At 41.2% G+C, this 24,265-nt stretch overlaps 1 pseudogene; it reads right to left on the bottom strand.

Moving 5' to 3' along the window:
* Nucleotides 1-19,230: 19,230 nt before the first annotated feature.
* Nucleotides 19,231-19,351, bottom strand: LOC134929766 (5S ribosomal RNA; annotated as a pseudogene).
* Between the last annotated feature and the right edge of the window lie 4,914 nt (nt 19,352-24,265).

Here is a 24,265-nt window from a genome sequence, read left to right as displayed (position 1 = left end):
CCTCAGTCCAATGCTTGGCTGCCACTGCTTTCCAACTTCTGCCATACCTCCTGATTAATCCAGCTGGTGTGAGAACCTGAGAGGTGGTCTCTCTGACCAGACAATATCTCTTGGCTCCTGCCAGCCTCTCTGCTTTGGTAGCATGTTTCACACTTCCTGGCTTGAACACCTGCTAAGTTTCCTCCCTAATGGATGGCTGTAAGGCAAGGGTACAGTGGGGCAATGAATATTTGCTCTCCTGTTGTCTGCTCATTGCCAGGGTAGCTGCATCAAAGATCTTCTTGGGGTGTCCTTCCTCATTTGGTACACCTTCTTAGATCAGGTTGTTGCTTTGTGTCTGTTCTTACCTGATAGCACTCCTATCTTCTGCTCCAATGGTTCTAGACATTTCATCTGCCTGAACATCCTTCTTTGCTTCTGTGTGACCCCTACCACTCTTGTAGTACAATACTTCTATCCTATCCTGAATGTGACTTGATGAGGTACTTCTGACAACTCTTCTCACTGGACTGTTCCCCATACTCTGCCACTCTCCCCAGTTCCCTCATAACAGACCCAGCTTTCCAGCTCTGGCAATCCATCCCATCATATGCTTGCACTCCTCAGCATCTCATGTTCTAGACTTACTACTACTGTTGATTTCTACTAACCTGCCACTATAACTTCTTCTAGGTGCAACACCCACCTTCCTCCTCCTTCTCACTGCCTGCAGCATCCCAATCATTTTCATCTAAGCCTCAGACAACAGTGGTTCCTTCTATGCTTTTTATACTGCAGCTTCTCACAAGGCACGGAGGCCTGCAGCCCTTCTCAGATAGCAACCATCCTGAGATAGTCTCCCCACTGCTGAACACTTTGTTATCGTCTGGGAGCCATCTCTTCCTCCATGCAGCACATGCTCTGGACTCTCCATTTAAACTAACTTCTGGAGGATCAAGAGACTAATCTCCAGTCACTAGCAGCAACAGCTAACTAACATACCATCCAATACAGTCTCATTGTCTCTGTGGCTGGGCTCCTTCACCTCATACTGATCGCACCACACCATACTGCCACTGTTGAGCATTTATTTTCCACTTTCCAGCATGGCAACCATACTAAGGGCCTATTAACACCTGGCCACATTAGTGGCAAGCAGCACTGTTTGCCTGCATGACCTTACACAGTGTGATTGACAGCAACAAGTGTTGGTGGGGTGGCGACACAGTGTTGGTGGAGCATGACTGGCCAAATGGGGGTGGCTGTGTGGCATGCAGCCTCTCTGATTAAAAAAATGGCAGTGGGTTGTCTGACAGTACAGCCAGGGGTCAACCTTAGTTTGAATCATCTACAATTTAATTGCGGATGCAATATTAGGCAGCGCTACACATGCTGGGCAGCCTTTCCCTCTGCTGGGCGGCCCCCAGCATGTGAGGAAATGGATGCAGATCTGGCTGCTTATGCAGTGATCTGAGTTAATCTCTGAATAAGATCCTAAAACCTAACTCTAATCTGTAGCCCTTCCCTCCCCAATTTTACACAAGTGGAGTATTCTCCCTCTGATTTCCTTCTTTTGCCATAACTACCCACAACATGCCTAAGGGGAAAAAGCCATTACGTCATACCTTACCTAATGAAACACAAACCTCCATCTAATCCCAAGACTACCAAACCTGATTCTGTTCCTAACTCAGAATTAGAGGAAGATGACTTGTCGCCTATTACACGCAAAGACTTGCTTTTCTTTCTAATGAGCTTTTATGACATCTGTACACGCTCTACACTCCATGAAAGCAGACGTCTCTGAGAAAGGCAGTGGGATGGACCATTGGAATATAGAGTTGAAAATGTGGTCACTTTGTACCAGTCCTTTAAGTCTGTTTTCCAGCATATGTTTCAAGACATCATTTTACAGCTTGAAGGAACAATCTATGATTTTACAGCTTCATGGTACAATCTATGATTTAGTGGTATCCCTGAGAAGGTTGAGCTTATCAACCTTGAACTTTTCATTACCTCAAAATTCTAGAGCTTGAAGGAACAATCTATAATTTAGTGGTATCCCTGAGAAGGTTGAGTTTACCTACCTTGAACTTTTCATTACCTCAAAAATCTCTTCTTGCAGCTCTGTTCTGCAATACCAGTACCTATTCCTTGATGCACTGAAACTGCCCACAGGCCTCCTATCAACCCAGAAGTGTTATACTGTGACAGCACTACTTTACTGCTAAAGAGGTTATCATGAGAAAGTTCCACAACCTTCCATTAATCACTTTCAATGACACTTTTCTGCAGATTTTTAAGAACTTTGTCCTATTGTATAGAATCAAAGAATTTGACGGCAGATAAGAACCACTTGTCCCATCTAGTCTGCCCTTTTTTTTACCTTTTGGTGACATCAACCCTATTTGACCCTTACATCTTTGTTAGGATATTCTTATCCATATCCCAAGCTTGTTGAGCTTGCTTGTTCTACTGTCTTGGCTTCTACCACCTCTGATGGAAGGCTATTCCATCTATTCACTACCCTTTCTGTAAAGTAATCTTTCCTCAATTTTTCTTTGAACCTACCACCTTCTAGCTTCAGCATATGTCCTCATTCTAATACTTATTTTCCTTTTGAAGAATGTCTTCCTCCTTTACCTTATTAAAACCATTGATATATTTGAAAGTTTCTATCATGTCCCCCTTTCCTTTCTCTGCTCCAAACTATAATTATTTAGTCTTTCCTGGTACATTTTTTATTGAAGACCCTGCACCATTTTAGTTTCCCTTCTTTTTACATTCTCTAATGCATTTATATCCGTCTGAAGCTATAGCCTCCCGAACTGAACACAGTATTCTAGAAGAGGCCGCACCAATAACCTATACAGTGGCATAGGTTAGGTAACCTCTCATTTGAGAATATACGTACTTCTCTCCAGTAAACTACTCATATTCCCATATAGATATTATACTGCTCAGTCATGATTTGACTTCTGTTTGTTAATATTTCAGGTCTATCTGGTTTGACCATGCCAAGATCTCAGATGACCTTACTGTACTTGCATCACAGACCACCCTTGTCCAATGACATGGGGGTTGAATCATACAGTTCTTCACAACCATGACACAGTAACCCACCTTAGCCATCTTATTATGGAATACTATGTATTAAAGTCTATTCCCAATACATCTCCATCAACTCTTTAGTAGCTCATAAGGCAGACCCGAGGGGACACCTAATCAGAATAGCCTCTAAGAATAATAAAGATTTTTTATATATGCAAATGCCTCCTCTGTGCAACCTTAGGTGCTCAAATATAATCATAAAATATCACCAGATACCTCGATCCTAGAGGAACTTACCACAATTTGTCAATATCTTGCTCTACTTTTTCCCAACTGCAAAATGCCTTAAGTGGTTGAAGCAAACTTTCTATTCGAAAAGGCACAAGGTTTATAGTTATATGGCCTTCAGGCTCAGGTCAGCAAGAACTAACAAAAATATCATGCTTAAAAATTCCAAAAATAATCTTCATAAACTTGCTGTTGTTCACACTGAATTTCAAAACTATTACAGCAGCTTTTACAATTTACCTGCTGCCTTCCCTACAATCTCTGCTCCTGCCAAAATTTCCCTCTCTCTTTTAAATGGGAACAGAGTCATTCCTTACAAGGTGGTTTCATCCCCAGTGAAATGCTGGAAGCTAGGATCCTAGCATTACACAAGGAGTGAAAGCACCCACACAATTGCATCAGTTAAAGGATTCTCATTCTAGATGTTAAAATTTACACTAAAATCCTGGCCATTAGCTTTAATCAGGTCCTTCCCTCCTTGGTCCTCTATGATCTAGTAGGTTTCATACTGGGGCTTCAGACATTGGACAACAGTTGAAAGACCATATGCTTAATCCACATTATAAACTCCAGGAAGTCCCCAGCTATCAGTTTCTCACTTAACGGTGAGAAGGTGTTTGACAGGATCTCATGAAGTTTTATGCTACACACTCATATCCTTCAGTATTGGGAGAGAATTTCTGAATGGTGTTATTTGTAGCCCCTAGACTTCAGGCTCCATAAATGTTGTTCCATCTGATAGGTATTCTGTTTCAAATGTCAACAGACAAGGTTGTCCCATGTCCCCTCTGATTATTGCCCTAGTGGCCGAACCCTTCTCCTCTCTTGTTAAAAGGAACCACAATATCTAGGGTTGGAGACACCACCTCTAAAATCACTCTCTTTGCCAATATATTTTGCCAAAATTCTCTTAGCTGGGGATAGCCTTGCATAATCTTTACAGTCTCCTAAATTGTTATAGCATGCTGTCTGTATACAAAATCAACTACTCTAAAATGGAGGCCATGCTTCTTCATTCCTTCAGTATGCTGAATCCCTTAAATCTCTTTATACAGTACTGTAGCTTTAGGTGGCAATAAAATAAATTAAGCACCTTGGGATCTTTCTGAAATTATGGTATGACTTTTTATATCAGTAATATTTCCCCCAACTTTTCTCTAACCTTCAGATGACCCAGCTACTTAGAAGTGGGTTATTTTGTGGCTGAGCAGGATCTCTCCCTAAATAGCACTATCTCTTCAAGACATTCACAGTGGTGGTACCACTCTTTCTCCTCCATAAAGTCCAGCAATTCCTTACCTGCTTCATTTCATATTGATATTAATTATATAAATTACTCAGAACCATCCGCCTTATGAGCTGTCACAAATTCATGGATGGATTACTGGATGCTGACCCATACATAGGGATTGACTAGACCCAGAAGAACAGAGTCTAACATACTGGGGGTTTTCACCAAAGCCCACCGCAAGATTTGGGCATTGCTGTACCTGACATGCAGGTCACAGCCCTCTGTCTTATTCCTAAGTATGGGGGTTGGTATACTCTGGTACAAGAGCTAAGTATTCACTGTGAGGCATGCAGTACACAATTGTCAACCAGGTATGGGACCAGATGGGTATACAGGAACAGGAAAATGCAGGAAACAGGGAAGGTATAGGCAAGGCTAGGATCCAGGCATGAAATCCATTTCAGAATGCACAAGGAAACAGAAAGCATGGATGCTAGAGTATGGTATGTGTCTAGAGACTTCCTTTTATAGTGTGGAACTTGAAATTGGCACCAAACATGACATCATATTTTGCCACTACAGGCCATTTAAATTTTGTGTGTGTCCCAATGGGAGATATAAGGTATGGATGCCTGTTTCTGCTGGTAGCAGACAAGCCCCAGAGGAGGATCAGCCAGCTAGAATAGTTAATGCAGTGGGCCCAGGAGACCAGCGCCACTGGACATGGTAAGTGAACACTGGGATCTGGCGCTGTGTGACTTTACCCTCCCCCCCAGGAAAGGACTTTACCCTCCCCCCCAGAAAAGGACACTCAAAATGCTTATGAAGTCATTTCTGGTGGAAGTTATGAAGAAGCTGAGGAGCATGAAACTCAGAAGCTTTCACCCATCAAAGTTCTTTAGGACCATGTTGCCTCCAATCCATAAGAAATTGAACTGAGCCTTGAGAAACTCTGGAGTCCAGAGTTTGTTTAACTTCATATTTCACTTGATGGTCCACTGAAATGGTGGAAGGAGGATTGATTAAGGACCAGAGGGTTTAAGAAGGGAAACATGAAAGACGTTTTGAATACTGAGTGTCCCTGGAAGTTTCAGTAGAAATAGGTTAATAAGCTGAAGAATCTGAAAAAGGATGATATATCTTGGAGCAAGTTTCATAGATACTGAGTTGAAAGACACCCCCTACCACCAGATCTTAATAATAGAGTATTCTTCCTTTTCTTGTCAGAAAAGAACTTGGACCAAGCCTGTCACTTCACTTCAGATCTTTATAAACTGTACTTTTAACTGCTGGTAGGGATTGGCAAGCTGGCAGTTCACCAACAGCAGCCTACTCTAAGGAGAGTGTACTGTGATTTAACTGTCCCCAACCACCACATATTGGGGTATGGATTTGCTTTTTACAAGACACAAATAGTTTCGGTCTGACACACTAACTAAAGTTGTTCTGCCTTGCACGTGCGGCTACCTTGGAGACTGTTTCTTGAACTTTATAATGTATCAACACTTGTTTTCAGACTGCTACATTTAAGCAAAAGGATTTTACAACTACAAATTTGCTGTAAAGCCAATTTGACATCCAATAGCTCCATGTCCCCCGTGGCATAGTTTTATCAAGAGACAAAATCTTGCGTGAATAAATGCTATAACAATACCACTTCCCTTTAGCACCTTTCTGCAACAGCACTGCCCGACACTGACCGTAGAAGCATCCACCTACAAAAGAAAGGCTGGTCTGGATTGGGTTGCCTTAGAATGGGTGCTGAAGTGAAACACTGTTTCAAGCTGGAGAATGCTTGTTCAGCTTAAGGAGGCAAAACTCTGATATTTTGACTGCAGATATTGGTGCCACTACTGATGAGTAATTTCAGATTAATTGTCTATAGAAGTTGTAGAATCTTGCATTGAATTGAATTGCTTTCAGTTTATTCAGACAAGACCAGTTAGCAATGGTGTCCGGATGGCAGGTTGACAGAAATTAGATTGACAGTCAATAGATTGACCACTATTGGTTGACATGGACATGGTTGACATGAAAAAAGTTTTGATGCAGTAAAAAGGTCAACATGGGACATGCCAATGCATGAAAAGGTTGACATGACTTTTACAATTTTTTTTTTATTTGTAACTTTTTCATACTTTACCAAACACGTGGACTACGATTGGGAATAATAACCTGTGTGGAGTGCAATGGCAGAAGATCGAGGACCTTGCCCACAGCATGGCGAGTGAGGCGAGCCATGCAAGGGGACACAATGCACTAAGTAGTCCTGGTCATGTTACGCACAAAGCAACACCGAAAACATGCAAAAAATATAATATTTGCGCTTTCATGTGTCGACATGCCCCGTTGACCTTTTCACTGCGTCAACTTTTTCCAGCGTTGGCCATGTCCTTGTCAACCAATAGTGGTTGGCCCATTGACTATCAGCCCATTGACTGTTGACCTTAACCAAGTCGACCCATTGATCCATAACCGTTAGCAATAGCGGAAATCTTCTCCAAATTAATCTGCAGAATAGATCCAGACACAATGTATGCCAGGAATGCAATCTCTTCCTGCTCATAAATGTTGCATACATGTTCATGATGACTTACAATATCTTATGAAAAAATCAGGATTTCATCCAGCTAGACCACAAAACATTTCAACAGAAGATCCCAGAAGATGTTGTTCATGTATTTCTGAAAAACAGCTGGTGCATTACTACAAAAGGAACTAAATACTCGGAATGTCCAACATGTGTGTTAAATGCACTTTTCCATTCATCACCAGCTCTGACTCTGATTAACTTATAGGCCCAGAAAAGGTCCAGTTTGGTGAAAACATTTGCCCCTTGAAAAGCTTTGAGAACAGAGGTTAGGTTATTTATGGTGATGGCATTCTGACCATGATAATCAATACAGGGCCTAAGTCCCCCATCTTTCTTTTTAACAAAAAATAGTCCTGCACTAGCCGGGGACTCAGATTTTCTGATTAACCCATATTCAAGAGTTTCCTTAATATTCTCAGGTACTGCTTGGATTCCTGGAAGTGACAGAGGGAACTCTTCCTCATGGTGGTACTTTCCCAGGTAACAGGCCGATGGGATTGTCACATTCCCAATGACAATGAGAGCCCCATGACAGAATTTGGGATTTGCTCTAATATAGCATAGGAGCATGTAGATCAGGGGCGGAACTCCCGGAAGCAATGGAGTTAGTTACTGCCAGGCTCCAGCCCTGATGGGGGCACCTGGCTCCAGCCTCTTCCATTGTACCCCAGGCCGTAACTTGGGTAAAGCAGAAGGTGCTCAGCCCAAATTTGCCATGTAGGCTCACCATCCGCATCCACCCACCTATGCATGCACTACTGCCGCTGTCTGCTGCTCCCTCCTGAGCAGGGTCACTCTTTTCACATCACGCCCAATAGTTTAGTTGGGTTTAGCAGCTAAACCTGACTGTGTTGGGCATGATCAGCACGAAATGGGGGGAAACTTGTATATCGCCCCCTGCGGTCTACTGTAACTTTAGATGGGAGATAGGAGCGATAACATTTGAATATCGCCCATGGATGCTACTGTGTGGTGTAATGTGACTAACAGCCACTACTGTTCAGTGTAATGTGAGTAACAGATGCTATTGTGCAGTGTATTGTGAATAACGGCTGCTACTGTGCTGTGTAATGTGAATAACAGATGCTACTGTGCTGTGTAATGTGATTAACGAATGCCACTGTGCGGTGTAATATGAATAATGTATTGGTGTTTCTATAATGGGTGCAGTGTGTGCAGTGCACACGGGTCCATGAGTCCAGGAAGGCCCATACCACACACACTGCACCCATTTCTCCTATACTTCCCTTTCCGGAGTCCATCGCTGACCGTGTGTGGGCCCCCTCCTCTCCCGTAGCCGTCACGCCGCTGCTAGCGCACTGACAACTAGAGACTCTGCAACAGTGCCAGAGTCTACAGCGCATGCGCAGGACTCAGAAAAAATGGCGCGGCGGCCATTTTTCAGAGTCCTGCGCATGCGCTGTAGACTCTGGCACTGTGCCAGAGTCTTCAGCACTCAGAGCGCTAGCAGCAGTGCGATGGCTACGGGAGAGGAGGGGCCCACACACGGAGTCTGCACACGGGTCCCCTCCTCTCTAGAGACGCCCCTGGAATAATGGATGCTACTGTGTGGTGTAATGTGAATAACGGATGCTACTGTATTGTGAAGTATGAATAATGGACACTACTGTGCAGTGTTATGTGACTAAAGGTTGCTACTGTACTGTGTAATGTGAATAACGTACGCTACTGTGCGGTGTAACGCGAATAACAGATGTTACTGTGCAGTGTAATATGACTAACGGACGCTACTTTGCAGTGTAATGAGAATAATGGGGTTATACAGGTTTGTTAGTAGCTATTGGGCAAAACCATGTTGCACTGCAGGTGGGGCAGATGTAACATGTACCGAGAGATATAGGTTTGGGTTGGTTATATTCAGGTGCGTTTTAACAGAGGAGAGGGCCCGTGTGCAGACTCCGGGCGGGCCCCCTCATCTAAATGGCACAATAGGCTTTGGCATGTAGCCAGATTCTAATGCACAAGCACAGGTCTCTGGAAACATGGTGCCCGCCATGTCCCGGAGACTAATTTCACTACTGCGCATGTCCAGAGGCCATTTTGGCTGTTATTATTGCCACGGCTGTCACAGGGACTTCGTAAAGGTAAGTATTAAAACATGGTGCAGTGTGGGCCTCCCTGGACCCAGAGACCCGTGTGCACTGCACACATTGCACCCATTATAGAAATGCCAATGGTTTCATTGTTTCTGTGCATGATAAATACTGACTGCTTTATTTTTTCACTGCAATTTAGATTTCAGTTTGATCACACCCCACCCAAATCTAAAACTTTCTGCACATGTTACATCTGCCCCACCTGCAGTGCAACATGGTTTTGCCCAATTGCTAACTTTTTTCGGTTTGCTAATAACTCTAAATAATCCCCAATGGACACTACTGTACAGTGTTAATGTGAGAAACGGGCGGTAGTGTGCTGTATAATGAGGGTCATTCCGAGTTGTTCGCTCGTTATTTTTTTTCGCTACGGAGCGATTAGTCGCAAACTGTGCATGCGCAATGTACACAGAGCGCCTGCGCCAAGTAAATTAGCACAAAAGTTTGGTAATTTACTCACGGCGTAACTAAGTTTTTTCATCGCTCTGCTGATCGTAGTGTGATTGACAGGAAGTGGGTGTTTCTGGGCGGAAACTGGCTGTTTTATGGGAGTGTGCGGAAAAATGCAGGCGTTCGAGTTGAAAAACGCAGGAGTGGCTGGAGAAACGGGGGAGTGGTTGGGCAAACGCTGGGTGTGTTTGTGACGTCAAACCAGGAACGAAAAGGACGGAGCTGGTCGCAATGGCTGAGTAAGTCTGGAGCTACTCAGAAACTGCGGGGTAATCGTTACGAGAAAATTAGCGAAGCTTTCGTTAGCAAATCTGCTAAGCTAAGATACACTCCCAGTAGGCATAGGCTTAGCGTGTGCAATGCTGCTAAACGCAGCTAACGAGCGAACAACTCGGAATGACCCCCAATGTGAGTAACGGATGCTACTGTGTGATGTAATGCGAATAACGGACACTGATTTAGTCAGTGATTTTGTGTAGGGTACTGTGTAGAGGTGTCAGTAATTTAGAGACAGGTATAAAGGAGTCAATTAACATACTAATATTTTTTTTTTGGGGGGGGGGGTGGAGGGGCATACAACATTTATCTGGGACGAAGTAACACCACTGATATACAGTAGATGTAGTAGACCCCGGTTAAAAGGACTTTTAGCTGACAGAAGTGCATAAGTACATAGAAGGAGATTAACTCCATGTGGAGAGGTCCAACCTGCATGGTTAGATTCTGAGAATAATAAATTTAGGAATTTTATTCCCATCCACGCCAGTTATAAAGAGAGGATTCTACAAAGGTAGACAAGAGACTCCGAGCTCCTAAATTTTCTTGCCCATTATAAAATTGCCATTGGCATTGGAATTTAGAAAGACCTTGAGTGGTTCATAAGGTTTCTCAAGCAACAAATATACATCAATGGTAAACCGAGACAAAATATTGTCTTTTGGGGTGTGTTGTATTATGTCTAAACAACCTCTTCTTTTATAATGTATAAGCATTCAAGTAGTTTTTAGTGTTTTAATCTCAATATTGGATTACACTATGTATGTTTGTTTTTATGTCTTTTCATTACAAATATGAAAACTGGTGCTTGATTGCTGGTGACTTCACATGGATTATTACAAGCAATCAGATAAGCTGTTATAATCTTTTTCACATGGCACGAGTTCAGTTGTAGCCTATTTAGCACACACTGGTGTTGTTCTCACAAGATTACATTAGGAGGCACCTTTGTCCTCTATTATATATATATATATATATATATATATATATATATATATACACTGCTCAAAAATATAAAGGGAACACTTAAGCAACACAATGTAACTCCAAGTCAATCACACTTCTGTGAAATCAAACTGTCCACTTAGGAAGCAACACTGATTGACAATCAATTTCACATGCTGTTGTGCAAATGGAATAGACAACAGGTGGAAATTATAGGCAATTAGCAAGACACCCCCAATAAAGGAGTTGTTCTGCAGGTGGTGACCACAGACTACTTCTCAGCTCCTATGCTTTCTGGCTGATGTTTTGGTCAATTTTGAAAGCTGGCGGTGCCTTCACTCTAGTGGTAGCATGAGACAGAGTCTACAACCCACACAAGTGGCTCAGGTAGTGCTACTCATCCAGGATGGCACATCAATGCGAGCTGTGGCAAGAAAGTTTGCTGTGTCTGTCAGCGTAGTGTCCAGAGCATGGAGGCGCTACCAGGAGACAGGCCAGTACATCAGGAGACGTGGAGGAGGCCGTAGGAGGGCAACAACCCAGCAGCAGGACCGCTACCTCCGCCTTTGTTCAAGGAGGAACAGGAGGAGCACTGCCAGAGCCCTGCAAAATGACCTCCAGCAAGCCACAAATGTGCATGTGTCTACTCAAATTATCAGAAACAGACTATATGAGGGTGGTATGAGGGCCCGACGTCCACATGTGGGGGTTGTGCTTACAGCCCAATACCGTGCAGGACGTTTGGCATTTGCCAGAGAACACCAAGATGGCAAATTCGCCACTGGCGCCCTGTGCTCTTTACAGATGAAAGCAGGTTCTCACTGAGCACATGTGACAGACGTGACAGAGTCTGGAGATGCCAAGGAGAATGTTCTGCTGCCTGCAATATCCTCCAGCATGACCGGTTTGGCAGTGGGTCAGTAATGGTGTGGGGTGGCATTTCTTTGGGGGGCCGCACAGCCCTCCATGTGCTCGCCAGAGGTAGCCTGACTGCCATTAGGTACCAGGATGAGATCCTCAGACCCCTTGTGAGACCATATGCTGGTGGGGTTAGCCATGGGTTCCTCCTAATGCAAGACAATGCTAGACCTCATGTGGCTGGAGTGTGTCAGCAGTTCCTGCAAGATGAAGGCATTGATGCTATGGACTGGCCTGCCTGTTCCCCAGACCTGAATCCAATTGAGCACATCTGGGACATCATGCTTCGCTCCATCCACCAATGCCACATTGCACCACAGACTGTCAAGGAGTTGGCGGATGCTTTAGTCCAGGTCTGGGAGGAGATCCCTCAGGAGACCATCCGCCACCTCATCAGGAGCATGCCCAGGCATTGTAGGGAGGTCATACAGGCACGTGGAGGCCACACACTACTGAGCCTCATTTTGACTTGTTTTAAGGACATTACATCAAAGTTGGATCAGCCTGTAGTGTGTTTTTCCACTTTAATTTTGAGTGTGACTCCAAATCCAGACCTCCATGGGTTATTAAATTTGATTTCCTTTGATAATTTTTGTCTGATTTTGTTGTCAGCACATTCAACTATGTAAAGAACAAAGGATGTGTTATTTTAGTGTTCCCTTTATTTTTTTGAGCAGTATATATATATATATATATATATATATAAAACACACAGTGATGAGTCTGGTGCTAACACTTAAAATTAATCAGTGAAAAAACAATGATAATAGTTGTAAACTAATAAATACATCCTTAGAAGTTATGTACTCTCCGTAAGGTTCCAGTGGCACTCAATAGTCAAATTCAATGGTTCGCATAGTGAATCTGAAAGCAATGATGACAAAAAGGCGCCTCCTAGTGCAATATATATAAATTCCCACAAGTGAACATAATCACATAATTGAATGCACACGTACCATATATGGCGGCAAATAGTTAGAATTATTGCCTTAAACAGCTTTGGCAAAACTTTGTACCATAAGACCAGATATCTGTATCTTGATTTCTCAGTGATGTAAGCAGCATACCATATGAAGAAATAATATGGAAATAAGATCATATTTAAAACACAATTTAATGGTGACATTCCCAAACATACATGTGAGTTTAAAATGAGAAGCTTATCTGGATGGTAAGCATATAAAGTCCTTGGAGCAAACCAGTACAGGAGTCCCTCAATGCGTTTCATCCAATTATAGTATTAGGACTTCAATTGTTCAGGGATTAAGAAGCATCAGGAGAATGATCCGTTTGTAGGATTCCATCATTTATGCCATGGATGGTACTCCAGTCATACAGTACAATAGGTATCGAGCACTGGGAGATAAAATTGCACTAATTCTCCATCTCTTTTTCAAGCCTCCAGTCTTCTTTATTCTCTTCCCTCTTTAATCTACCTCTTTGTTGGTTCTTTGTCCTATGTGATCATTATCTATATTCCTCAACTATTCCTATCCTGATCCTTGCCTCTATCCTCCAGCCTCTTCCTCTATTCTTTTCCTTTCTCATGAGTAATGACAGTGTCAGAGAATTGTGTGCTGAGCACCTATTGCAGGAGCTCCGGACTCATATATAGTTAGTGAGTGCTAGGATGGTAGGTACATTGCATTTACCATCTACCCCAGCTACTCTATGAATTTGGTGCCTTTTAGTCTATTTTGTGACCAGCATCCCTAGCTTACCAAGTTATGTAGACACCACCAGTGTCAGAGAGCAGAGCTTAGGACAGGAAGTGGATAAGTGTGGTCGACAAAGGTGATAATGTACACAGCACCAATAAAGAGGCAGACCCATGTGAAAGGGAAGCCAAGAGGCACAGACCCCAATCACCCCCACTCTCCCAAGTCTTGGCACCATAGGCTGCAGCCTGTTCAGCATAATGGTTAATCAGGTGCTACTCTTTATGATACAGTATATGTTTTATATCTATATTTACTTAAAACAAGAGTTATTTTGTACTTTTATTTGCATCTTGTGAAATGTACTGTACATCAAATTGCTGCACATAAATGATGTGCATATAAAGATACCATAATTACAATCTAATAGTGCTAGTTTCTTTGAAGAATGTCTTAAATCATTAATTACTCTTTTTTTTAAGTATTCACCTTAATATCTCTTGTCATTCATATTTCATAATAACATGTTCCTTAGTTTTATGACTGAATAAATTTTTTTTATTTCTTTTATATTACATACTTTAGAGAAAAAACAATGACTTTGCTCTCATCCAAGAGTTCAGTTATTCAAAGAGGGACCTCTTTAAAACAGTTCACCCGTGTCTCATCGCTTCTAGATATCGAGTTGCTTGAGTAAATTCTGTTTCTCCACATAAGCCAGGATAGAGGGATTTTATTCACAGATTTTGCAGAAAGACAAAATAATTCACTGAAAATATACTGAATGTGTAACCAATATCTTATACAAGCCACTACATATCTAAAGCATTTCCAATTAGAATTACTCAAATGTGCTTTTTAATTACTATTGCCCAATTAAAGCAGAAAATCATGAAATGTTTTCATTACTTTTTATCCTTTTACTTATCTTTTTGTAGAAAAAAGCAAATGGAATAGAGTTTATTGCAGTGAGCAATGAACACAGTTTTTCTTACATATAACTCAAATATTCATGTATAAGCTAATAAAGACGAACATGCACTTAATCTCTTTATTCCAGGTTAGTACATACAAACCATTAGGGCTATTTCACACACGCCGATTTTCACCGGGCGGCAAAATAACCCTGTTTTTTGTCCGTGATGCAGATACTTTCACCCGGACCGGCTTTGTGCCGTGTTGAAGGATGTGGGCAATCACAGCGGCAGCAGTCACATCCACCGCAGCAGTAGCAGAAGCTGGACAACAGCCGTCCAACTCAGTAGATATGGACGGCTGTAACACGGCAACCATGTCGTGACCATGCAGTCTGAAAGCTGCTATCTGCTCCAAAACTGGGAAGCTTTTTGCCGCCCGGTGAAAACTGACGTGTTTGAAATGGCCCTTAAACCTGTATTCTGTATGGATTTATATATTTGCAATATCTTGCTACTAATTTGTTCTGGTGTGAAATTATTGCATGACCCTTTTAAAATTATACTGTATGAGAAAAGACAGCACATTACTAAACAGGGCCAGACTGGGACTAAAAATAGGCTCTGGCATTTTAAACTCACATGCCCACCTCACCTGGCATAGACTCCTCCTACTTTTTATTCAATGCTTTTACAAATATAATTTATATTAGAACAAATTTACAAGTGCACATTATTATCTGTATTAAAGACATAAAACATCCTGCAGGGGATTTAAACATGTGCCATAGTCAGACATTCGGTATTTGGTTGGTAGCATTAGGTAAAGCTGGCACTTTCTTGGTGTACTGTAGGTCACACACAAAGAAAAGGGAAGGCATTTTCCCAATTCGCCAAGCCCTAGTTTAGCAGGTGTAGAGGATTAGATAGTGTTCACTCTAGGAATATTTTAGGGCAGGGTACTGCTCACTGAAAAGTGCACCCCAGGCGCGTGCCAGAAAAGTGATGTGACCTCTCTGTGAGGAATGTGGTTTCATGGCATGACACATAAGCCATAAACACCCAAACCACAGCACAGGGGGCATTTACAGCAGGCTAATTGATACCCCAGGGATAACCAATTAGCCCCGAAACCGGCGGTCATCTGGGATTTTTTTCACCTGCCTGAGGAAATCGAAAAGAAAAATACTTGATAATCAGCCCCGTTTTCTCAATTGCAAAAACAAATATGTCCATGAAATTCTTACAGAGTCTACAGTATGTGATTTCACCCTAAATTAGATAATTTCTCAGTGCAAAAAATGGAGAATAATTTAATTGGGAATGCAGGAAAAATTGTGAAAAATCGAAAAAAAATGTGAAAAAGGGGGTCGTAGAACAGACCAGGAGGTGTTACAGAGGATAGGAGGAAGATGCACAGCCATAGACCAAGGAAGGAGGAGGTACGCAGTGGAGACTGAGTAGTTGGGCTGACTGCGACTATGCCACATATCTGTTTCTCGGCCGGACCAGCCCATCTAGCTATCGGACCTTCTGGCATTTGCCAGAACTGCCAGATGGCCAGTCCGGCCCTGTTGTTAAATAATCGAAGTTTGAATTGCAAAGTTTATGCTTTACTGTGACCATTATATAATATAAAGTTGCTGTAATCTGTTCACATTATTAAAATGACATTTGCACTTGGTCTGCAGCAGATCAGAAGATTCTCATTTGATTTTTAAAGGGAATACAGTGGGTTTTGTATTTGATTTTAGCTCATACTTTTATTTTTTATGTGTGTCACTATTTAATTGTATTTTACAACATGCATGTGACTTTAGCTTTTAATAATAAAATTGTACAGTTTTTATTGTATCTTCTGTACTGTATATAGCACTTCATTGAAATATTATATTGGGAACAATTATGAGACTTTAGGATTTTCTACTTACACTGGGCTTGATTCAAATGTGGATGGAGGTGCTATCGCTGCTGCTTACATGGTAGCAGCAGCAATAGCACTAATATTTTAATGCTTAAGGTGGCATCACCTATCCTAGGATGCAGCATTGCATCAACTGTGAAACCATCGCAGGCTGTGTGACCCATGTGGTCACGCAAGCCAGATGCCACAGGCCCAAGTAGGATGCCAGGAAATCTCCTGGCACAAGCATAAAATACTGATCATCAATATGGATCGCAATCAGTCAATGTAAGAGCAGTCTCAGCAACAAAGTACTAGTGCTGTGGCTGCTGCCAGTCATGATAGTACTACAACATCTACTAAAGGTGGTCCATGGGTTAGAAAGCGTAGTAAGGGGAACCCGGAATCAAAATCTTTCACAAAGTTAATGAAAGGGGTAGAGGTGTCACATAAAATAAACAAATCAGTGGCCAAAAATACAATACTAAGGCTGAAGAACAAACCATATGTTCACAATCCCTGAGGAGAGTCTAGGGGTATCCATATTAGCTATGTGTAAGTCTGACATTTCTCACACTGTACTCAGAGAGAAGCCTCCTTTGCCTACTTCCTGCCCTTTCTGCACCATCTGCAAACGTACTGAGATGATGAAATAACAGAAATTGAGGATGCTAGTGTGGAAGTAGAACAGGATGAGGGGGATATTTGTTCATTATCTGACATTAATGATGAAGGATGAGGGTGAGGATGTTGATGATGCTGTTTGTGTAAGTCAGTCACCAATGACAGCAGTTCTTGTCTGTGATAAAAAGAAAGCCATTGTGATACCTGGGCATATGACCAACAAAACCACCTCTTGGGTGTGGGATTATTTGTATCCAATCCTGACAACACTTGTGAATGCCTCTGCTCCATTTGTGAGGCTGAAGTTAGTAGAGATTGGGATATTAACCATCTAGGCACCTCCTCCATGTTACATCAATTGCCACGAGTTCGTGAACTTTATTTTACAAAATTATAATCATTTGTAATTAACATCCTCATCATCAACCTCTTCATTAGTGATCAAAGGTAGTTAATCCAAAAAATGTAAGTGCTTGGTTTGTTAATTTTTGCATGTCATTTTGAATATCCAACATAAAAGTGGGTGGGAGAGCCCAAGTACAAATCCATCTTGCACAACTCTTCTTTTCATAATAGGCTGTATTTTGGGTGTATTGAGGAAGGTCTTTTTTGCAGATACATTTTATTGGTTATACTGTAGCTCTAATACATGACTCATTTGCAAAAACATTTTTAAACAGCTATACATGCAGTGTGTTTGTGCCAAAGCTTTGTTGCTTTTTTTAGCCAGCAAGCCATTGGCTAATATAGATGATGAATAATGTGAGCTGTGAGGTGGTCAAAAATGTCTGGAAATGACTGGAAATTAATCTTATTGAGGTTAATAATACTGTAGGAACAAAAACAGGCCCAAATTATATAATTTTAGCAGTTTTTAACATTTTTTGAAAAAAATACAGATCCTAAGCCTTACACATACATACACATACGTACGTACGTATATTGGGGGTGATTCCGAGTTGTTCACTCGCTAGCTGCTTTTAGCAGCATTGCACACGCTAAGCCGCCGCCCTCTGGGAGTGTATCTTAGCTTAGCAGAATTGCGAACGATAGATTAGCAGAATTGCGAATAGAAATTTCTTAGCTCGAGACTTACTCACAGATTGCGGTCAGCTCAGGCCGTTTCGTTTCTGGTTTGACGTCACACACACGCCCAGCGTTCGGCCAGCCACTCCCCCATTTCTCCAAACACTCCCGCGTTTTTCCCTGACACGCCTGCGTTTTTCCGCACACTCCCAGAAAACGGCCAGTTTCCGCCCAGAAACACCCACTTCCTGTCAATCACACTCCGATCACTTCAACGATGAAAAATCTTCGTTCGGACGTGAGTAAATCTACTAAGTTTTGTGCTAAAATACTAACCGCATGCGCACTGCGAAACATGCGCATTTTTGCCTTAATCGCTCCATTGCGAAAATCGGCAACGAGCGAACAACTCGAAATGACCCCCATTGTACACACACACATGGTGACTGATTCAGTTATGTTTGCAAAACTCAATGGATAGTTTACATATCCAATTGTTAGAGACTGCGTGTGTGCAGGATCTGTACTGCACATGCACCAGTCTCCTTCTGTGAGATCACTTACATTTCCCCCGTAGCTGCAGCTTGATTGATATGCTTCAGAGTTTGGAAAACAGAAAATTGGAAACCGCACTGGTGTAGTAGGTGTATATGTGTAATGATAGATTATCTGTAATTAGCTGATAATTAAATTCAAGGTTCAAATCCTCGTTTTGGGAAGCAGACACATAATGTAACACACTCCTTATCTTTATGTATCAAAAAACTGCCCATCAGCGGTGCTCCCACGAGTCAATTATACATTGTAAACATGGAAAAAAAGAGAAGAAAGAAGACTCTTTTTGGGAAGCACTCATATACAGATAATATTGTATGACTGACTGTCACAATAACTAACTAAAATACAATACTTTAATAATTCTCGTTAAAAAATTAATTACTGAGGAGTTCAAATGAGCGCCGATATTTGTTTAAATGGTGACATTGCGAAAATATAAAGAAATTGTTTGTAGCTTACAAGGTACAAATACCTAATATAGGCCGAGATGGGTAACTCTGTAAATTTGTGAAACAGACACACCAACTATAGGACAGCCTGTGGTCAAAAAATTGCTTATTCGATGTATATATATATGACCATCATTTGAAAACTGCTGTATATCCCAACTGGGAATTGAATCCTAGCAGGTAGTTGAATCATAGGTCATGACCGATAAGTGAGTCAGTGCTCTATTTTAGTGACAGAAAGGGTAGCAAATATTTGCAGTACCAGGGTGTTCCTTGGTGGTCTCCCATCCAAGTACTTAAACCGGCCCTCCACTGCTTGGCTTCCAAGATCAGATGAGATTGGGCATCTCCAGTGGGGTATGACCGCAGACCTTATGCTTACCCTTGTCACACTGTGTCCTAATTGGGCACAGATAGGAGCCAATTTGCGATATTGTGTAGACCACAGGTGTCTATGCAGCTGATGAAAAAGAATCAGGAGTTTTTTTTATAGATATAACAAAAAATTATAACACAAAATTCAGATACCCATATAAATATTCACGGTTAAAGTAGTCGCAGTACAAGTAGAAGAAGCATCTATTCTGCACAGATGTTTAAGAATATCAAGTGAGACTAATTCTAAATTATGCAGAGAGGGAGGCCTCCAAATTTGGTCTCCAAAATTTCAAAATAGATGTATCAAACATACACTGTGGATTATGCAGAAAGATATATCATAAACAGTGACATCTCCAGCTCTAATGCCCCACCATGAATCACCTTCAGGCAGCGGGGAAACAACACGACAGAAAATGTACCACATATATCATCAATTAGGTGTTTTCAAAAAAGCATGGATTTCTGCATTACACACAGAGAAAAAACATTTAGGTGTTTGATAGGCTCCCAAAGATAGTAGATGCCTCAGCATCCGTTGTTTTGGTAGCAAATAAGCACTTGTTTACTTACTGATAATGTTTTATCTGTCACTCATGCATATGATAAAGTGATCTCTGTGCCACGTGGATATGGATTTATCGTGCACAGAGAGGAAAAAGTGCATGTGTCAAGATATTACCTAATCCAGGTGTACATTCATTGTGTATTATCCTACTTGTATAGGAGAAATGTTAGGGGAGATCCTGATGGAAGGTGCTGGCCGCGTCTGCCCGCGTATTGCCTGCTGCTGTGCTCCGGCCGCACTGTTCTTCCTGTTAGGCTGGTTCCCGTAGCGACGAACTTTACCGTGATCGGCTAGTTGCGGTCACGTGTGCGCACCACGTGACCGTGAGGTCGTTGCCTCTCTTCCTTCTTCCTGACGTACGTTTCGCAAGATAGCTTGGTCACAGGGCGTTAGTGGATTCTGACCCTTGATTGTTCTTATAGCAGTAGTCCTGTTTCCTGATTGGTTCTCAGCAGGGGATTGATGCGTATTCTGACCTATCACATTGTTTATCGGTCAGTTAGTTCCCATTGGATGATATGTCATGATTGACAGTAGAGAGGACCAATCAGTGTTTATTGACGGACGATCATAAGAATTACTTGTAAAAAGAGCTGATAAGACTAGTTCAGAGTGATGCTGAGATTGGAAATCAGGGAATAGTTTAAATTAAAACCAAATAAATTAGGATGTAAGGATGTAGGTATAAATATACAATTGTATGAGTGTAGATAAACAATTTAATAAATTATTAAAATAATTATTTGGGTAAAAAGTGCAGATTCTATGTGCAGAACTAGGTGTATTTCTAACCGTTGCTATATAATTTATTAATTGTGAAGAAATGATATTTTTGTTTTCATTTTTATTTTTATTTCTTATTTTTATCGGAGAGGAAAATTTATAGGGAAAATTAATTAATTTATTATATGTGTATATATATAATACACATACACATATATAGATGTTTAAAAACCAATTATTATTGGTATGTGGTAGTGACTGTTATTAATAAACTAAAGTGTATTATATGATGATGTGCAATACATAAGTTTATAATAGTGTATAAATTGATATTATATAAATATAAATATAAATATAGATAAAATAAAATTATAAAATTAATAAAAATAATAATACTAATAATAATAAATAAAAATAAGAAATAAAATGTAAGTAGAGTTGGTTTGAAAAAATTGTGCTACGATGTTAAGAGGGCATTGTGATAAAATGTTAATCTAAAATGGGGACCATGTACATGCATATCCACTATTTCTTATGCATGTGCATGTACATGGAATTAAGTGAAGCAATATCAATGTGAGCCCATGGTGCTAAATTATGTGACGAAAAAAGAGGGGGGTTAAAATTATATGTGACGGAAAAAGGGGGGGAAAAAGTTAAAAATATAATGATATTAAAACTGTATAGTCATAAATAATCATTTAGTGCACTACAAAGGCCGCAGATTAGTGTAGTGATACCAATTGAGTGTGACGAGAGTAATTGATTTTAAAATAATTGAAAGAAGACTTGGGGGGGGGGGGAGGGAGAAAGGGGGGAGGGGGGGAGGGAGATAAAGGAAAACAATTTTATGAAAAGTGTCTAGACAGTGGGATTGCTATTTCAATTTAAAAAGACCCCATAATTGATGTTTTCATTCATGCCAAAAGGGTGGATAGTACCTAGTTTAAAAATCCACTCACATTCTTTCCTCAGTAGAGTGTCTGTCAAACTGCCCCCACGGATTCCAAGTTTGATTTTTTCAAGTCCGAAGACCCTAAGTTCTTCCCATCTATTATCATGGTGTTGGTAAAAGTGGCGAGCTACTGTAGTGAGTGGTTTCATCTTTGTTTTGTCAGAGATAGCATTACGTATAGTCCCAATGTGTTCTAGGACACGTTGTTTCAGTGGGCGAGTGGTAATGCCCACATATTTTTTGTCACAGCTGCATTTGATGCAGTAAATGACACCTTCAGTTAGACAATTCATATAATCATTGATTTTAAATTCTGTCCCATATTTGTCCTTTACTTCCTTCACCGTTTCAATGTGTCTGCAAGCTTTGCATTTACCACAGGGGTATGTTCCTGTTGTAATGCTTTTCTTGGTGAGTGTTCTTTGAAAATGGCTTTGTACCAATTGGTCTTTCTGGTTTCTAGACCTCCGCCAGCTCATGGAGACACGTGAGCCAAGTTTTTCCGATAAATCTGAGTCAGCATGTAATACATGCCAATGTTTTTGTATTGCTGCACTTACCTCCTTCCATTCTTGGCAGTAGTTGCCCACAAATCTAATGATATTTGTATTGTGTGCTGTCTCTTTCTTCTTAAAGATGATGTTATCCCTCGAGGTAATTTGTGCATTACGTGATGCTTTTTTTATTGAGGTATTACTGTATCCTCTTTCGCGTAGTCGGGCCAGTTCTGTACTTTGTTTTTTGAAATTATGATCATCTGAGCAATTCCTGCGAAGACGCAGAAATTCTCCTTTCGGTATGTTTTCTATGGTGGGATGGAAGTGTGAACTCGTCTGATGCAGCAGGGTATTTGTCGCTGTTGTTTTACGATACAGGCTTGTAGCTATCATTCCCTCTGGGTCCTTATAGATCATTAGATCCAGAAATGGTAATTCCGTCTGACTGATATTGTGAGTTAGACGGAGATTGAGATTGTTGTTATTGTGACACTCTATGAACTGATGTAATAATTGTAGGTCCCCTTCCCATATCATGAAGATATCATCTATATATCTGGTCCACATAATGATATTAGATGTAAACTCATCATTGGTGTCTTTGAAGACGAATTCTCTCTCCCACCATCCTAAAAAGATGTTGGCATAGGTAGGTGCACAGGCCGCACCCATGGCTGTGCCTCGCGTTTGGAGGTAAAATCTGTCATTAAATGCGAAGAAATTGTAGTACAGTACAAAATGCAGCAGTTTGATCAAAAAGGTATGAAATTCTTCCCAGCCTTCGGCGTGTAAAAAGTATTCGACTGCTGCTATACCTTCCGTGTGGCCAATGGAGGTATAAAGTGCTTCTACATCTAATGATACTAGGTATTGATTGTCCTCCAGTTTTACATCATGCAGTTTCCTAAGTATATCTGCTGTGTCTTGTATGTATGAGGGGAGACCAAGCACGAGATGTCTGAGGTGCAAGTCCAAAAAGATGCTAGCTTTTTCCGTTAGTCCTCCTATGCCCGATACTATCGGTCTTCCAGGTGGGTTAAGAATATTTTTGTGTACTTTTGGCAACATGTAATAAGTAGGAATTTTTGGATTCTGTACTTGTAAGTATTCATATTCATGTCTTGTAATCGTCCCTTGTTCTTGAGCCTGAGTAATGATCTTAGAGTAGACCAATATGTAGTTGCCCAAGGGGTTCAAAAGTATCCTTTTGTAACAATCAGTGGATTCCAATTGTCGTAGTGCTTCTCTAGTGTAATCCTTTTTAGGCCAAATCACAATGTTACCCCCTTTATCAGAGGGCTTTATTACGACATCCTGCCATGTTTGTATCTCCCTCATGGCCTGTCTTTCTTGATATGTCATATTCGATTGACGGGAATATTTCTTATTGGTATGGATTAAATCAAATTCCTTTGCCACCAATTTCTGAAATACCTGAACTTCTGGGCATATGTGTTCAGGTGGGAAATATGTAGATTTCTTCTTAATAGCAGGTCTGATAGGAGGTCTGTGGTCCATATAATTTGGCACATATTGGTCTTGTTCTAATTCATGTAGTGCAGCTAGTGCCTCTTCCTCCATTGCTTGAAGATCTAAGGTTGCGGACTCCTCTATCTCCGAGGTTATAGATTCCTCTGTCTCAGAGGTTTCTCCCCTTGTTGTGATGGGAGTTGTTTTATTGCTATAAAGTTTTGTCAGTAATAATTTCCTCCCGAATAGTTTCAAGTCCTTTTCCCATCTGAACCTTTCAAAATGCCCTGTGGGAGAGAATGTCAGGCCTTTACTCAGTATAGATTTCTGTGCGTCTGTGAGTGAGTGCTCGGAAAGATTAATAATTTTGAGTTTATTGTCATGTTGTTTATTTTCCCCGATGGTCAGCAGATTGGTGGTTGTCATCTCCTCTGGGTGTTTCGGGTCAGAGGGGGTGAGAAATCCCATTGTTGTTGTCCTCTTCTTCCCTCCTCTGGGAAGAATTTCATACCTTTTTGATCAAACTGCTGCATTTTGTACTGTACTACAATTTCTTCGTATTTAATGACAGATTTTACCTCCAAACGCGAGGCACAGCCATGGGTGCGGCCTGTGCACCTACCTATGCCAACATCTTTTTAGGATGGTGGGAGAGAGAATTCGTCTTCAAAGACACCAATGATGAGTTTACATC

Source organism: Pseudophryne corroboree, chromosome 5 (assembly GCF_028390025.1).
Source record: "Pseudophryne corroboree isolate aPseCor3 chromosome 5, aPseCor3.hap2, whole genome shotgun sequence".
Classification (NCBI taxonomy): Eukaryota; Metazoa; Chordata; class Amphibia; order Anura; family Myobatrachidae; genus Pseudophryne; species Pseudophryne corroboree.
This window is presented reverse-complemented; position numbering and strand designations above follow the sequence as displayed.